General features: G+C 48.5%; 1 protein-coding gene across 2 annotated transcripts in view; it reads right to left on the bottom strand.

The window, feature by feature from the left end:
• The window catches only part of TIAM2 (TIAM Rac1 associated GEF 2), a 313,756-nt gene that overhangs the window by 257,087 nt on the left and 39,586 nt on the right, over positions 1-17,083 (bottom strand). For both annotated transcript variants that reach the window (XM_086927397.1, XM_086927398.1), the window contains exon 2: positions 8,516-8,627. The gene's annotated coding sequence lies outside the window, so the exon portion shown is untranslated. The remainder of the gene's footprint in view (positions 1-8,515; positions 8,628-17,083) is intronic.

Raw genomic sequence — 17,083 nt, 5'->3', positions numbered from 1 at the left:
TTTTTATGTTCACAGTGTGCAGCTTTGGTATGCTTATAATGGTTATGTTCCTCACCATTTTCTATCCCTGTACTTAACTTAGGACTCCCAATTCAATACAGACTTTCAAAACTGGGCTGTGTTGTCTTTTATTGCCCAATATCAGAATATGCTTCCATCTCTGCCTATAGGGTGGACATTTTGGTTGGTGCAAAGCTTTGTTATTTATTGTAGGACTTCCCTTTTTGGTATCAAAGCTCTTCTTAGGGTTTGTTTCCTCACTAAGTAGGTTGTGCTTGATTTTCAGAGTATGACATTGCCTTCACTGGAACAATTTATTTCCTGCTTTTCTTGTCCCAGAGTCAGTTCAGGAGGTTCATTGAAAGATTACAAATGTGGTTTCTTCGGATGGTCAACCAAATTGTCCTGGGGCATGGATATTGAGTATCTTAATGTGACAGGAGGAAGAAGCACGTCCTACCCCATTCGCTGTTAGCCTCGATCCCAGACACGGGGATGGGAATGATTAATGTTCTGTTACTCAGGTTTTTAAATCTTCTCTTTTTCTAGCGAGTTTGATAACAGTTTTGGTGTACCAGCCTTTTCCATATTTTAATATTGAAACTATGGCTCAAACTGTTTAGTCCAGAGGTGCATCAATACCAATGAAACCCTGTCTAATGGATGCAGATCATGTCAGTGTGCCTAGCAACAGATCAATCTCGTATCAGTGTTTGCCTTGGCAGTACCCTCCTAGCTATCATTTTTTCGTAGGTATCTACTGCAATGCGTCCAACAATTTTTTGAAAAAAACTATATTTTTTTTATAAAACACGGGGAAGAAAAGTTGGTATATTGATTACCATCTCTTGACAATCGCACCGAATACCACAAGAAGACAGAAAAATTCAGTCTACACAGTGCATACACCAAACAGTATCTTGAAATGTGTCAAAGCAAATTCTGCAGAAAAAAATCATCTGTCAGAAAAATGTGTGGCGAAAAGAATGACACCTCACAGGAAGACCACCCTCGGGGTAACTGGCAAATTCTCACCAGACTGGGCCCCTTTTCTCATCACTGGTCGTCATTCAATTCAAAAGAAGTAAAAATGTGTCCAGACAGAACCCAAAAGAAAAGTGTGAGTGCGCTAAAGCAGAACCATTGGAACTGCTAGTGACAATGTAGTGTGATTAAAATTAACAGGGACGCCTATTCGCAACCTTTTATTCCTAATTTCTAAGCGTGAACTGTCGAATTAAAAAGGCTGGTAGCTAACCTCGCATACCATTACCTATCGCCACAGGTGCACCTTTTCTTGGAGATGTTAAAGAGGGAGGGAGGGACAGTCAACTGGAAGGGATTTCCACTATCATGCTAGCACGAAGCCAATGGAGGCATCACGGTCTATTGCTTTAATTTGCTGAACAGATTTCATCTTTGCATTTGTGAGGGCTAACTGATCTTTCACTTGTGCTACTTAGGAGACCATTCTTGTCTATATATAGTGTTCCCAAGCTCTTCTTGTGTTGTCGTATGTAGTTCCTGAAATGAAAGTGAACCTACTGGGATGATGCCTGGTCTTTTTGTGATAAGTACAAATCCTGCTTGCACCAGATCACTGCAAGAGTCACTATAAGCCTCCAACATCTAATTCCTAGAGTTTCCAAGTTCAGGGTGCTTCTCAGTGGAACCAATGGTGTGTCATTTCCCTCATTTGTCCCAACACTTGTTCCAGAACTGACATTGCAGGATCGCCACCAAATTTTCCTATAACTCGTTGATGTAATTTTTCCTGAGGAATATTTTAAAGGCCTCAGGGTTTCTGTAGTCCATAGCTGTTTCCCAGCTAGCAATGGTGCTAGATGAAGTTTCTTTATTTACAATCTTTAATGTATTCATGAGGGTTCCTTTTCAGACTTGGCAGAGATTTCTCCAGCTTTCTTCGCCCTCCGTTAGGTGCGGCTCAAGGTTCAAATTTCGTAACGGAGAGCTTTTTCTTCTCTTTGCTGTGTAATTTTAAGGTGGTGGAGAAGAAGCTGAATTTGATTGGAGTCTATTGCAATCCTAAATCTCATCCTTGGTGGGTAATGACTCTGCTCTCTCCTGTAGGATTTGAGATTGGCAACTTCCAGTCACCCCTTTAAATGTGTCATCAAGCCAGTGAGAAACAGTCCAATCATGTGTTCTGTTGGCGACACTTCTGAAGACACCAATGGTAATGTCATATGTGATTACATCAATGATGTGAGGGATGATGTCATTTATGATGCAATCTGTGATGCCATGAGCAGAGCTCTGGAAGATGGCTTGATTTAGGTAGAGAAGTTCAGTGTTTTTTTTTTGTGATAGCTTCATTGTTTTATTTTTCGGTTTTTTAACTCATCTGTTGAAACATGCTTTTTGCTAGTAGGGAATAAGAGATTGGGGAAGGAGACTCGTATAGCTGCCCGTTAGAGACTTACTCATCTCTACTTGTTCGGCTGGGTGGAAGGCTGAGGGCAGGGATAACAAAAGGTAGATTTTATTCTGAAGATCTGTGTTTGTTTCCTAAATTTGAGATGGCATTCCATACGTGTTGTGGCATGGACTACACAGTATGGGCCTCTCTTGGAGATGCCGGGCTTACTTTAAAAGTAGTAGGTTCAGCTTTATGGAGTGGAAAAGACCTCCCGGGAGTAGCCTTTTATCTTATTGCAGCGGCAGCGGCCTGTTACACTTTTTAATACTGACACAAAACAATTGGATGTAACATCTGCAGAGAATACAACTGACCCAGCTAGAGATACCCTGGAGCTGAAAGTGAATAGAACAGTGGAAATAGCCTGTGGAAACGATGATGATGAAAGGACAGCCTCTTCAGGGAAAACAGATTACCAGTAAGTTCATAGGTCTCTGCTTGTTCCATGAACGAAGGGGCTGTCATTGAAGCACTAGGGTACATGCAGGAGCAGACTGCAGGGGTTATCGAGCCTTTTCAAAGTATGAATGTTCAGAAGCTGCCTTGGAAAGGAACATTAACTGAAATCAACAAAACAAAGTCTTCAAAAAGAGAAATGTTCAATAACAAGTCAATACAGCGGAAGAATGAATAAGAATGCAACTGACAAATGGGACATAATGGGACATAATTCCTCCTTGAGCTCAGGGCTGTCTCAATGTATTAAGTCACCCTAGAGTAGGGTTTTTTGTGCCCTATTTTTGTTTACGTCACTCCATTCCGACTGCAAAACAGTAAAAAATAAACAAGTTGACGGTGCCCAAAAGCAGGGACGCCATCGGCAGCCAACTGTTAGACATATGAATTGAAAAGGCACACCTGTGCTGGTGACTTATTGACTACTCTCACAGTAATCGCTTCAGGTAATACACGTGATGTGTTCACATCTTGTCTTTTTGTCACCTGGACCAAACATAGAGATTCTCAACTTTATAGTGATTTCCCCTTCGTTGAGTAGCACTAAACTATTCTCTCATTTACTCTAAAGACCCTCTTTTATGATCCATATACAGCTAAGTGTAGAAAGTGCTATATATGCTACAAGAACATACATTTTCCACTGCAAGTGGTAGTAATGTGGGTGCAAATGTTGCAAATAAATAAGGGGACAGATGTACAAACCTTCTTGTTGTACAAATTGTACCTCTTTGTTTATAGCAAATGAAGACTCACAAACGTGCAAGTACCACAAGATAGACATTAAACTTTAAAAATGATAAACATTTACAATATAGAAATTGTTATTAGCGATTAGCAATGATTTGACAATGGCAAATGCCCGTGTTCAACATCCGATAGCCTCTGCTCACCCCAGGACAGCTGTATACAAAACAGTGAAATATTTGCCTATAATCAGAGTTTACCACATGCGCACACAGCCCAGGAGTGGGACTGAGAGGGCAAAGTCACCTATAAGCATTGAGTGAAAAACATGAGTACAGCTGTAGGCATATCAGAGCAAGACAGACTAAAGATATACTGAACAACCCAATGGCATGAAAAGTCAGACACGTGCTCTCAAAATAAATACATGTAAAACAAAAATTATTTGAATTGTTGCAGTATTTTTGTCACACCCATTTTGGGGGGAAGGGGGCATGGGATAAGCAGGGGCTACTTGGATTATTTGCATCTGTTGTTCCAGGGTCCTAGATACCATGGCTTTACATACTCGCACACTGCAACCCCTTTACCAGTTGACTCAGAGGTAGCCATAGTGAGCAGTGGCAGGCTTCTTAGGAGGGTTGGTGTGGGGGTACAACAAACAGTGTATTAACTGATTGTCCAGCTCAGTGCTTGTCTTTGATAAAAACAAAGTATGTTTTGAGTCTCTGGCACAATGCCACTGTACCTAATGCAAGGTAACCCCAATGCTCACCTTCCAGCCTACCTCTTCTACGTGATTGAACAAGTCCGATGTAGATCTCAGAGGCAGGTCCAATGCTTCCAAGAAGGAGTTGTGTGATCAGTCTCTTAGCCCTTTGTTGTCTTACCAAAGTGAGTTTTCATAGCAGGCCTCAGCTAGGCTTAAGTACTCAGCTCATGCCCTCCCTCTGCTTGGGGAAAACACTCCAGATGGATCTGTGCTGGTCCTAGGCTCCCATTCCCGTCCCAGAAGCAGATGAAGTTGGGGAGTTTATGCAGTGAAGTCAGGAGGCGGTCACAGACAGAATCGCTGGCTGTCTTGTGAGTGTTTACCCTCTACTGGGACCTTAAGCGCTGGGTGGTAAGTTGGCACATCAGCTGGCTAGTCTAGGGGTCAGGGTGGCAATTCAGTCTGGTTCAGTCCTTGATACTGGCTGCCAGCAGCTGTAGTGCTTTACAGATTCCGCTAAATCGTCATAGTCCAATAGGGCACCTTTCGGGTCAGCGCCTCGGGCAGCAGCATTCAGGGACAAGGTGTTGTTCTCTACTCAGGCATACTATGGGCAAGTGCTGCAGACTAACCGCTTCGAAGTCCATTCGTTCACACTTTGGGCAAGTGCCACAGGCTTAGTAACAGACGGTTTCAGCAGCAGAGTCCGTATGGGCGAATTTTGGGCATGTACCGCAGGCTAACCGCTTCAGAGTCTGCTGGCAAGTACCAAGGACGTAGCAATATTCTCTTCAGGTGCACTTCAGGCAAGTGCCACAGACTAGCAGAGAGTAGGTTTTGACAGTGCTAGCTGCTGTAACACCCTTCAGTGATGTGCTGTGGATCCTTCACTTCGATGACAGGACAGGATCCGATCCGGGAGCGCGCTGGCCAATCATTAGGGAATGTCTGGTGGATGAACCCTCAGCTCTGGGATCAAACACTCCTTGTCCATGGAGGCAGTCAACTCCTCCTGCCCCTGGGTTGGCTCACTCCTACTTCTTTCAGGAAGGGTAATTCCAGTTGCTTAAGAACATGGAGACAGCCCTTCCTTCAGATCAGACTCCAGGCGATATTCCCTCAACTCTGTGATACTGGCTGCTCGGTAGATACCAATAGCGGTTCCACAGCAACTCTCTGGGTACTCTGTGGAGCACCCCCTCTCTAGTCAGCGAGAACTTGGAACTGAAACAAGTGGGACAACAGCAGGGGAGTCCACTCTCTGTTTGCGCTTTCTGAACCGTTTTGGGACTGTTCTACTTTCATTTGTCGTTTTCAGGCTATTTTCTAAACTCAGCCCTTGTGTAGAGTGAAGCTCCTCACAGCAGGGCCATCTCCAGGTTCACTTCAGTACTCACAACAGAGGCACAAAGAGGTGTGAGCATTCAGCAACTGGCTATTAGCAGCCACACGGACATCCTTCACACTCTCAACGAAAATCGCAGCACTGAGGAAGACGAAATAGCAGCCCTCTGCAACAAAAGGACCTAATTGAGTCAAAAGTGCTGCCTCAGATTCTCCCACTACAGTGCCTAGGTCTCATCTCTCTAGACTCAGAAATGTCAGCAATACACCGCCACTGTCTGAGAAAATAAACTCACCTCTATCTTGTTCACACGAGTAGGCTAGGAGCTTCCCAAATGGTACCCACAGGCCTCCTCATCTCAGGTTCACTGACCCCTTCAATGACTTGAAAGACTATGATAGTTTACACATTACGTTTACTTACTTTGTATTAACCTATAACACTTATATAAAGGGTTAGGTGAGATTAATACAATAGTGTAAAAGGAGAAACCTTCCTTCACTCTCTCCCATTCTGAACGTGCGAGTACCTCTGCCACTTAGCGGCGAGACCAGAAACTGCTCTTATGGCTTTAATACACAGCTTTTTTGTGCCGATAACACCTTCACAGACATACATCATACACTCCGGCAGGTGTACCCTCAATTAGTCCTTTTTTTGCATCTATAGGTGTGGTTTGGAGCCTGGTTCGCTATGGGTCAGCTAATTCCTAGTGAGGATAGGCCTTTTGTGAGTTGCTTGTTAATGCTATTTTCCATACATCCTAGTCTTCCCTCAGATCAGGTAGCTTTAGCTGGTATAGTCCAGGTTCAAGCCATGAACATCTCCACATCTCAAATAAAGTAAATTAGTCATCCAGACCACAGTACTAGTCTTCGGAGCTGCCTGGCATGCTCGCGGAGCAAGGACCAAGGAGCTTTACATGTTAAGCATTACTGCATACACAAACTCTGTATTAAACACTTATAGAAGTAGATTTTAGTCATGCCACTAGATAGAAGCAATACAGAAAAGTTGAGAAGGAAAAAGAGCCAGGGCGTAAGACTATACAAATCAAACCGAGATAATAATGCTTAACTAAGGGGAAAGTGATATACTTTGTGAATTCCAATAATTTTGGCTTTTGTATTGGGAAACGACAAAGTCACCGCGAGGACAGGATAAACACGGGCACCTCCAAGCGGGACATTTCAAGCATCCTGATGGTGGTAGGTCTGAAACGACTTGCATTGGAGGACACATTCTGGCATGAAGAATAGGGAGGCAGGATCCCCAGCTAAAAGGGGACAATGCAAACTTTCCATTATTTTCGAGGTGGGTGATTGTGGAGCGTGAGTGTCCGTGGAGGCAGCTTTGTTAGAGACAAATGTGGGTCAGAAGGAATCTCTCCAATGCGGTCTCCTTCCTTTGCTCACCTGTCCAACAACGCCTAAGGACTCTGTCCCACAACAACCCAAAACCAGTCTGCTGCAAGAGTACATGGTTGGAGGCCCCGTTGGTCAGGACAGTTCTGTTTTAATGCATGGGCACGCTGGGCAGTTGCCTAGTGGCCTCACGAGCACAGGAGCATGCATATCAGAATTCAACACTAATTTTCTGTGAAACATTTTTATTCCTGTTAGTGGATGTGCCGGCAGGGTCCAGTGCCCTGCTTTGCCGGGGGCCTATAATGCTGTTAAGACAATCCTGAAGTGCAAGAATGAGGCAGTATTGAGGAATGCGCCCACCTGCCCTCTCAAACCAGCTGTTTTTTTAATTGTATATATATTTTCCTAAAATACAAGATACAGTAGTAATAACCATCAAATCTACAGTTCGTCATTATGCTGTGATCCTCAATACAACCGGTAAAATAAATTCCCCAAAAACCCACCCTCCCTTCCCTGGTCTCATACATATCAATGAAAAGAATTGCATCAATAAGTTTGTGAATGTCTCCAGGGCAACGCTCTATCCCGGTGCAGTTCCCAGTCCACTTGCCTCTGCTACAGCATAGCGGTGGTCCACAGGTGCATCGTGTTATTGTCTCTCCAGCAGTGCTTAATTTGAACCAGTTAGTTTCCGGTGCTTGGCACCAGCACTTAATTGTCAACACAAGCACTTTTTGACAGTCTGCCACACGGTGGCGCTGTTTGTCTGATTTGGAGATAAGCTCAACAACGGTTGTTTATTTATTTAATGTACATTAAAAGTGACTAATACCTGCCAGCCAAGCCATCCTTATACCTTTGGGGGCCTGGAATAGTCTGAATTATTACCCTTGTTTAGTAGTTATGCTGGTAGAGTAATTGGCTGCGCTGGGAGGGCCAATGAGATGTGAAAGCTGTAGTGGCCTTCTGACAAGGGCCCTGGCACTTACTTTTTTTTTTACAAATTAAGCCCTGCTGCCCAGTGGTTTCAGCAACAGGGGGTCTTTCAAATCAGTCAGCATGGCCGCCCATGCCTTCAAATCATCCTCAATTTTTCTTGTTTCCATGCGTACCTCTTCTGCCACTCAAACCAGCTCGTTCATCTTTTTTGCACCACACAGGCAATGAAGATGGCAGCACAGCACGCAAGAAGGAAGTGGCGGGAAGGTAAAGGATGCAAGGATACTGGAGCAGTATGTGCCAAGGCGTTGCAGGGGGTTGGGGGCATATGAGCAAGGAGGCGGGCAGTTACACCGATAGTGGGGCAGAATGTGGCACAAGCAAGGGGCATGGTGAGGAGGTAGGTGGCACTAGAGGTGTACTTTTCCAAGTGCAAATCAATCTTGCACATCCTTACTTTTGTGTATTCCAAAGGCAGTTTTAGCACCCACAATTCACTTCGCAACCGCTTGTGAATTATCTGCACTTCATACATATGACACATAGAGTTAAAATTAGAGTTCTACCTGTAGATTCAGCGTCGGACATGGATGCGTTGAGAAGTCCCTTCGCTTTGCACAATATCACGGATTAGCCAGGACTCCTTCCAGGGGCAGGATGGGAATCCATGGGAACTTTCTAGGAAGGGAAAAAATATATTGTATCAGTGACATGAACAGAACATACCATTTACATACTGTATTCGCCACAAACGCGCCTGGCAGGTCAGCATGCTGCCTTCACCTGGGACGTCCCTCTCGCGCGCACAGCCCTGGTGCTGCCGCCAATCAACCTCTATCTACCACGTCTATTTACTCCAGCTGATTGGTCGCCTCAAATGCACAAATGGTATGAGAATAATCTGTTCTGGCGCGCTTCCCTTTTGGAGATGTTATGTTTCCCTGAGATCTAAACAGCGAAAGAAAAATGAAAAACAGCGGCTGCTGATCAGAGCAGATCCCAGGAATTACGAGATGAAATAGCTGCATCTGTGAGTGTGACTGGAAAGTCATGTCAGCGACAAGTGCACAGGATCTGCAATCGTTCACTCAATACTGAAAAAGAATACACGGCTTTGTACACAAGACTTTTATCAACACCGTGTAACACCACTATAGTAAAGTTTTTGTGAGTGAAAGCAATGCATCCCCTATACTAAGGGCCAAGCTCGCTCTCACTGAAAGGTGTGACACCACTGAAACTCCTAGTCAGATTATTGGCTATAAATTCAGTGAGCATGTTCCCATTCCTTATACAACAGAATAAAGTAGGTTCCTGTCGTCTCAGGCACTGAGTTACAACGGGGGCGGGCGGGGGCTGCCGCACCCGTGGCGCAAGGCAACGCGACCCCTTCACGAGCACCCCATTCGACTAGGGCCTAGGGAGGCCACTGAATATCTGTGAGACATGGGGGATTCGGGCCCCTCATCATATTCTGCAAGGTGGGGGGGGGGGGCATTATTGGTACGTTTCTCACTGAGTCACACATTGGCTAGGCAGTCAGTCACCTTGTGATTACACTGTTCACCACCACTCAGCACAAATGGCAGTGTCTGAGATGGCAGGGCAGGAAACTGGCATTTAAGGGAACATCAAGGGCTGAAGAGTACCAGACTATAAGGAGAAAAGTGGCTGTGTCTGGCATGCAGTCTGGACTCGCTAAGAAAAAAAACATGCAAAAGGAACCAGAACGATCTGGGAACCTTTCCCATGGCCCAGCAACATTTACCTATTTAGAAGGGACTGTTGGCATTATTAAACCATCACAATTCATAGGCTGCAGGCTTTTTATAGAGTTTAGCACTAACCAGCAATCCACTGATTTCTGTACAATTAGATTTTTCTCTTTCGGGAAATGGCCTTGAGGTAATTCCTACCACCGGCGTAGCTAGGGAGGGGCGAGGGGGGCGGACCGCCCCAGGCGGCAATGTTTTAGGGGCGGCGCGTGCGCGGAGGCCTTTATAATTTATTTGGGGACACTCAGTGAGTGTCCCCAAATAAATTATAAAGGCCGCCACAACCACCAGTGCTGCGCGTGCGCCCCCCTTTGAAGCGAAAGCAAGCTTAGCTCACCTGCTTGCAATTGCTGCACCCACGCACCACCACGCATAGTAGTGGTGGTGTGGTGCGTGCGAGAGTCGCGACCGGGTCACCCTACAGATACGCCTGACGTCACCGGGCCGAGGTGCGCAAGACCGTCGCAGCCAACTGCAAATGTGAAGTGCGTGCGTGACCTCTGTGTGGTGAGGGTGTGTGGGTAGGCCTGAGTGACCAGCAAGGCCACGTGCGCAGGGGTGGAAGCGCGGAGCATCAGCCAGTAAACCACACACTCGTCTCATTCGGAAGTGACGTGCCCGAGCGCGCGTCCTTCTTTTATTGGACCCCGCAGGCCACGCCTGGCCTGCGGATGCGTGGATGCGTACGTGCGTCTGCTAGAGTGCTAACCGCACTACATCTCTATCCAACTTTCAACAATTTCAAAATGTTCAGTAAACTGTTCATGAAAAGAATATACAATGATGAAGGGGTACTTGCGTGCTCCCCGGTTGCAGGGTTCAGGAGCTCAGGTGGCAGACATAGTCATTGAGTTTCTGGTTGGGGCGAGGGTTGGGCCTCAGACTGTACCGAGGCGTGCGGCCCGAGCCTCGATCCCCATGGTGGGCCTGGCTCCGGACGGGGGTGGAGTGTGTTGGTGCTTCAGGCTCCGGTGTGAGGCCCCCACCGTCTGCTGCAGAGCTACTCGCCGCTTCTGGTGCTGTCGCTCCGGGTGTTTCGGGGATGTCCTCCTGGGCTTCGGCGCTTGCATTGCCGGCTGGAGTGATTATTTTGAACCACAACGAGTTCCTTGACACTTCTTCTCCCTCCTTGTTGGCGGTCACCATGGTACCCTTCGTGTTGGTGACCGTCCACGGCCCTGGTTCATAGAAGGTCCGAAACTTTCCTCCGGGTCGTCGATTCTTGATAATAACCCGGTCCCCTCGGTGTAGTTGTCTTGGGGTGGCCCTGCGGCGGTTGCTCGCACGCATGTTGTTCTTGCGCCGACGTCTTTGTGCGAGTTCCTGCATCTCATCCGGTTCTTCCTCTTCCCGCCTTGGCCCCGGCGACATGGGGAGGAAATCCCTACGTTGGCCTTGAAACATCAACGACCACGGGCTTCTCAGCGTGGTGCAATGGGGCGTTCCACGGTACTCTCTCAGGAATTCGTGCAGTCTCTGTTCGGGGTCGGCCTCTTCGACCACTGCGATCCTGAACATTTTGTTAAGTGTTCGCATAAATCTCTCCACCTCCCCGTTGGCTTGTGGCCACTGGGGAGTGATGCGCCGGTGGGTGATGCCTCGCGTCGTCATGAAGGTGGCAAACTCCGCTCCCTGGAAGGGTGGGCCGTTGTCGCTTTTGAGTTCACCGGGCAGGCCGAATAGGGAGAACATCTTTTCCAGTGCTGGCCCCACGTGGGCAAAAGCCGTGGATGGTATTTTCTCCACGAGGGGGTATTTGGAATAAGAGTCTATGACCACCAGAGTATGTCCCTCACCGGGGAAGCTTCCAAAATCCACACTGACCTTTTCCCATGGAGCTGTGCAGGCTTCCTCCGTGATGATGGGGACTGGCCGTTCCGGGTCGCTGGTTAACTGGCAGGACATGCAGTTCTTGACATACTCGTCCACGGTGCTTTCTAGTGCGGGGAACCACACCTTTTCGCGCATGCGCGCCTTCATCTTGGTGACCCCTTGGTGACCCCGTGTGCAAGTTGGGTGGCCCGATGTCTGAGTCGACTTGGTATCACGAGGCGCGTCCCTCTTAGGAGTGTGCCCTCCTCCGTGGCGCTGAGCTCATGGCGGATCTGCCAATACTTGGTGAGGGTTTCCTTGTCCGCCGCCGACCAACTCGGGGGGGGGCGGAGATAATCCGTCCAGGATCCTTCTTGCACCGCCTGGAGTGACCGCATGTAGGGGAGGTCTTCTGTTGCTGCCTCCTTGATTTCATCTAGAGTCATACACTGGGGGCAAGATGTGAGAGCCACCCACTGAACATAGCCGTCGCACTCCTCATCAGTGGCTGCCGGTTCTCGGGGCAGCGGGTGCCGTGACAAGTAGTCGGCTGGGTTTTTGGCTCCGGGTCTGTAGATGACCTCCATGTCATAAGTTTGGAGCTGGATCACCCATCTCTCGATTCGTGGCGGTGGATGGGGGGCAGTGCCCTTGAAGAGTGGCACCAAGGGTTGATGATCTGTGACCATGACAAATGATTGTCCGTGTAAGTAAAGGTGAAAATGTCCACAGGCCCACTTGATAGCCAGCGCTTCGCGTTCTATCAGGGCATATCTGGCCTCGGTGGGAGTTAGGGCTTTGCTCGCGAATGCTAGGGCGGTCCATTTCCCTGGTTCATGTTCTTGCGTAAGGACTGCCCCAAGTCCCACGGGGCTGGCATCCACGACTACCTCGGTTCGCTTGGTCGGATCGAAGTATGAGAGGGTGGCGTTCTCTAGAAGCGCTTCTTTTATGCTCCGGAAGGCATCCTGTTCTTTGGGGCCCCAGGTCCAGGCGGCATCTGCCTTCGTCAACGCTCGGAGAGGCTCGCTGCGTGTGGCCAGGCCTGGGATGAAGCGGCCGCAATATGTGGCCATTCCGAGGAAGCTCCTCACTTCCGTGGGCGATTGGGGTGCTGGGGCATCCTTGATGGACTTCGACTTCCGCGGGTCGATCTGGACTCCCTCCTGGTTGAACACATAGCCAAAGAACTCAATCGAGGGCTGAAAGAACTGGCATTTCTCCTTGTGGAGTGTTGCTCCATGTGCACTGAGTCTCTTCAACACATCCCGCAAGTGCTTGTAATGTTCGGAGGCCGTGGCTGAGTGTATGAGGATATCGTCGCTCACATTGATGACTCCTGGCAGTCCCGAAAGCAGCTCCCTGATGGTGTTCTGAAACACCTCAGCGGCCGAGGATATTCCGAAGTTGAGTCGCTTGTACCTCCGGAGGCCCAAGTGGGTGCAGAAGGTGGTTATGAATCGGCACTCTTCAGCGAGTGGCAGTTGATGGTATCCCGCATTGAGGTCGATTTTGGAAAACCACTTCGAGCCATTCACATCGGCTATGATCTCATCCATCGTCGGGGTCAGATGTCTTTCCCGCTTGATTGCCGCGTTCGGCAGTCTCATATCTATGCACAGCCGGACCTCGCCCGGCTGCTTGGGTTTTTCGACGATGACCATGGGCGACACCCACGGGGTGGGCCCGGTTACCTTTTCGATGACCCCCAATTTCTCGAGTTTCACCAGTTCCTTCTCCACCAATGGCCGCAGGTGGAATGGGATTCTCCGATGGCGGAGAGCGGTGGGGGTGACGGTTTTGTCGATGTGCAGTGTGATCGGTGCGCATTTGATGCACCCAAGACCTTTGAACAGCTCGGGGAAGCGTTCCAGAAGTTCTTCTACCTGGTGGTTCCGTATGTGGTTGGCAAAAGCAATGAGCTTCAGGTCCTCCGCCGTGTGGCTGCTTATTAGGGTGTCGGCCTCTCGATCAATGATGTGGATTGTTGCGGTTACTTCCACGTCGTCAGCCCGTATGGGTGTGATTATTTTCCCTTTCAGGGGAAGTGGGGTGTCGGCGCCATACGCAAATATCTTGGTCTTGGAGTTTAAGACTTCCGGGCGAGGGCGCAGCTTGTTGAATTCTTGTAGGCCCATGACATTGACGGTGGCTCCTGTATCAATGACGGCCTTTACTTCGCTCTCACCTACGTGGATCACACATGTTGGTTGCGGCCGTCGTCTGATTTTTAGTTCCCTAGCGAAAGAGACCACATACGCCTCCTCCTCGTCCTCAGAGTCTGATTCAGCCCGCGACGTTGGTAGGAATTTGTCTGTCCTCCCCGGAGGTGATTCTGCTATGGATAGTTGGCGGACCGCTTTGGTGGTTGTCCATGATTTCTGCAAGTTTGGGGGTCTGTTCCTCCGGCGGCAAACCGCTGCGAAATGATTTGGGATTCCGCAGTTCCCGCAGACTTGGCCTTGGGCAGGACAATCTCTGGCCGCATGGGGTTCGTGTCCACAGTATCCGCACCGGCCCTGCGGTGCGTCTCGCCGGGCTCCTTTTCTTCCTGGGCCACGTGGTCGTGCCCGTACTGCGTCAGCCCGCTCATTTCTGGTCGTTTCCGGTTTGGCGGGAATCTTATGCAGTGCTTGCTCCATGGCCGTGGCCCTGGCATCTGACAGTTCATGAGCTCTGGCCAGGACAAGGATGTCCTCGAGCGAGATCCCGGGCTTTCTTAGGATGTGGCCCCTCAGCGTTTTGTCCCGACACCCTTGTATCAGTTGGCGCCTGATGGCCTTGGGCTGGTCTTCATCCGTGGAACTGGCCAGTTCCCGGACCCGAGTGTGGAACTGATCCATCGATTCACCTTCTCGTTGGCGGGCTTGTCCCAGCTTAAAGACTTCGAAGTCTACATTCAGTTGAGGGTCAAAATGGTTGTTCAGGGCGGTGACCGCAGCAGCATACGTGGTTACTCCCGCCGAATTGGGTAGGTGTTTGAAGAGTCGGAATACTTCGTCCCCCGCGTAGTGAAGGAGCAGCGATCGTTTCACTGCGTCGTCCGTTTCTCTGGTAACCACGAAGTAATTTTCAAGTCTCTCTAGCCACACCTTCCACCGGGGTGATGCTGTGGATGGGTCACTCGCTTCGCTGAAGGGCGGCAGCACTCCAGCAGCAGCATGCTGGAACGGGATGTTGATGACCGGTGCCGCTGCCTCTTCCACCATGGCGGCTGTACCCGAATGTTGGCGGGTCGACGAACCGTGGTGTTACCTCGGCGTGTGTCAGGCAGTCTCGGGTCACTGGGGCGGACCCGCCAGAATGAGGGCACGTTGGTCTCCTCGCGGTAGGCACCGCGGGTTGGTGCCGATGGTACCACCCGATGAAGGGAGCGAGGGTCAGTATCCCTCCACTCGTCGCCAATGTGGTGAGGGTGTGTGGGTAGGCCTGAGTGACCAGCAAGGCCACGTGTGCAGGGGTGGAAGCGCGGAGCATCAGCCAGTAAACCATACACTCGTCTCATTCGGAAGTGACGTGCCCGAGCGCGCGTCCTTCTTTTATTGGACCCCGCAGGCCACGCCTGGCCTGCGGATGCGTGGATGCGTACGTGCGTCTGCTAGAGTGCTAACCGCACTACACTCTGCAGAACACCGACGTACTGCAAAAAACTTCAGATTTCGGTGAGCCTGTTTTCTTTTCTTTTACCAATCAGAGGTAATATATTATATATACAACAGTAATAACTCTTTGAAAGAGCCAGGGCTGACACTGACTCAGTGACACAAACATATCTAGGAGAGCCAGCCCTGCTGCCCCCGTGGCATAGTTTAAGGGGTTTTAGGGAGCGCGCCGCCCGACGTGCATTGGTGACCCATGACCAGTCCGACCAAGCTGCTGCAGTAGAGTGGTGGTGCGGCCTCAGCAGGCGGCTTGGCTGCGCTGCCCTGCACTGCCGCCATGAATCAATGCCACGAGAGTCACAAGGGGGTGCTGCACCATGGCGCTGCCCGGACTATCGGACAGTGCGAGGGGAGACCGACCAGAGTGTTGCACTGTTCCCCTGACCTGCCTATGAGGTTTGTTCAGTATGCAGCTAAAGTAGAACTGAGCGTCCTTTGCCAACTATATCTTCTTGAGCAGTTCATATTAGCGCGAATTCGAGCCGAAGATATTTATTGTTTTGCAAGAAGGCTTTCTTTGTTATATCAGAAAGCTCTTTAAAGTAGCGCCAAACCAGCTTTCTCTAGATGTTCCCCGGGTACCGCCAGGTCCCACGTGGAAACAAATGTTGCTAAAGTAAACAAGCAGTGGCCTTCAGCAGGATTCAAGAAAATTAAAAAGTGGGCATTTATCTCACGTTTCTTATTTGCTTACTCAGTGATGCGTATTTCAAGATGTGTTAATGCCTGCATCTCAGATCTGAGACTAGAGCATCACCTTGACTCCTGTTGGAGGGAGGGATTGGCCAAAGGTCTGTCAGTTCCAAAATGTTGCAACTTACTACTGAATGGAGAATGAATATATTTACCTGTGAAGACTGGTATCCTCGTAGTATGGACTAGGATGCGCTTCAACAAAACTCTGCTATATAAGCTTTAGTTGCATCGGAAGAACCCATTTGTAATTGGTTAAGAGAAATATTTTATAATATGAACTTCAATTGGGCAGTACACTATCTTTTGCCTGACTATTTGTAGGCCATTATTTAATTTGTTTAGGCTAGCTTGACTCCCGCACTTATTTAGGACAGTCTTCCTTATGGTGGTGCTGTGTAAAATATGCAGCCTGTTTATGACTAGGAAATATGTCTGGTAGTGCTATTTTGAGGTTTTATCTATAGAGTGCTGAATTGTAAGTTATAAACTATTATTGACTGGAAACAATCAGAGCTTTCCCTTTCTGATAATCTTGTTTGTAATCTTTCTACTGGCAAATACTTCAACAATGCATACATTTGGATTTCCAAACTTTTAAATCACAGTTTTACCATTTTTTAACTCACAACAACGAGAACCTAATGCTTAATTATTGATCATTACTTTCCAATTTTTTAACACATTTTTATAAGAATTTCGTATTAAAGGGGTTGAACTGAGCCTCAGCCTCTGATGAGTTGAGGTTCAATTCCCAATAGGCGTCCCTTAGAGGTGCAAAAAAACCAGTTTCAAAGGTGTTGTTAATACAATGAACTATTTTTTCACCTTGGTAATCAAAGAGAAAAGATCTAAGACCAGTGTTGGGGAGGGAGTGGGCCTAAGCTGCAATGATGCTCCCTGGCGATGATTTTTTTTGTCATGGGCAAATGTCATGTATGTGATTGTAACTTGCATGATCAAGGTAACTGTTAGCGGCGATACTCCGTGTTTCTCGGTCCTTTTTCCCCAACACCCCTCCACCCCCCTCACCCATCTCGACAGGGGCGGCAATCTGAGGGATAGCCCCGGGCACCACAAGCTCTAGCTACGTCTCTGATTCCTACAGTACATTTTATATCTGTCGGGTGCTCGCAGGTTCTTCCTGTGTGTCATTGTGTTCTCTTCAATGCCGATGCTCGTGGCTTTCTCG

Source organism: Lissotriton vulgaris, chromosome 6, assembly GCF_964263255.1.
Source record: "Lissotriton vulgaris chromosome 6, aLisVul1.2, whole genome shotgun sequence".
In the NCBI taxonomy this organism is placed as follows: domain Eukaryota; kingdom Metazoa; phylum Chordata; class Amphibia; order Caudata; family Salamandridae; genus Lissotriton; species Lissotriton vulgaris.
The sequence above is the reverse complement of the archived record's forward strand: the minus strand, read 5'-3'. Positions and strand labels throughout refer to the sequence as shown.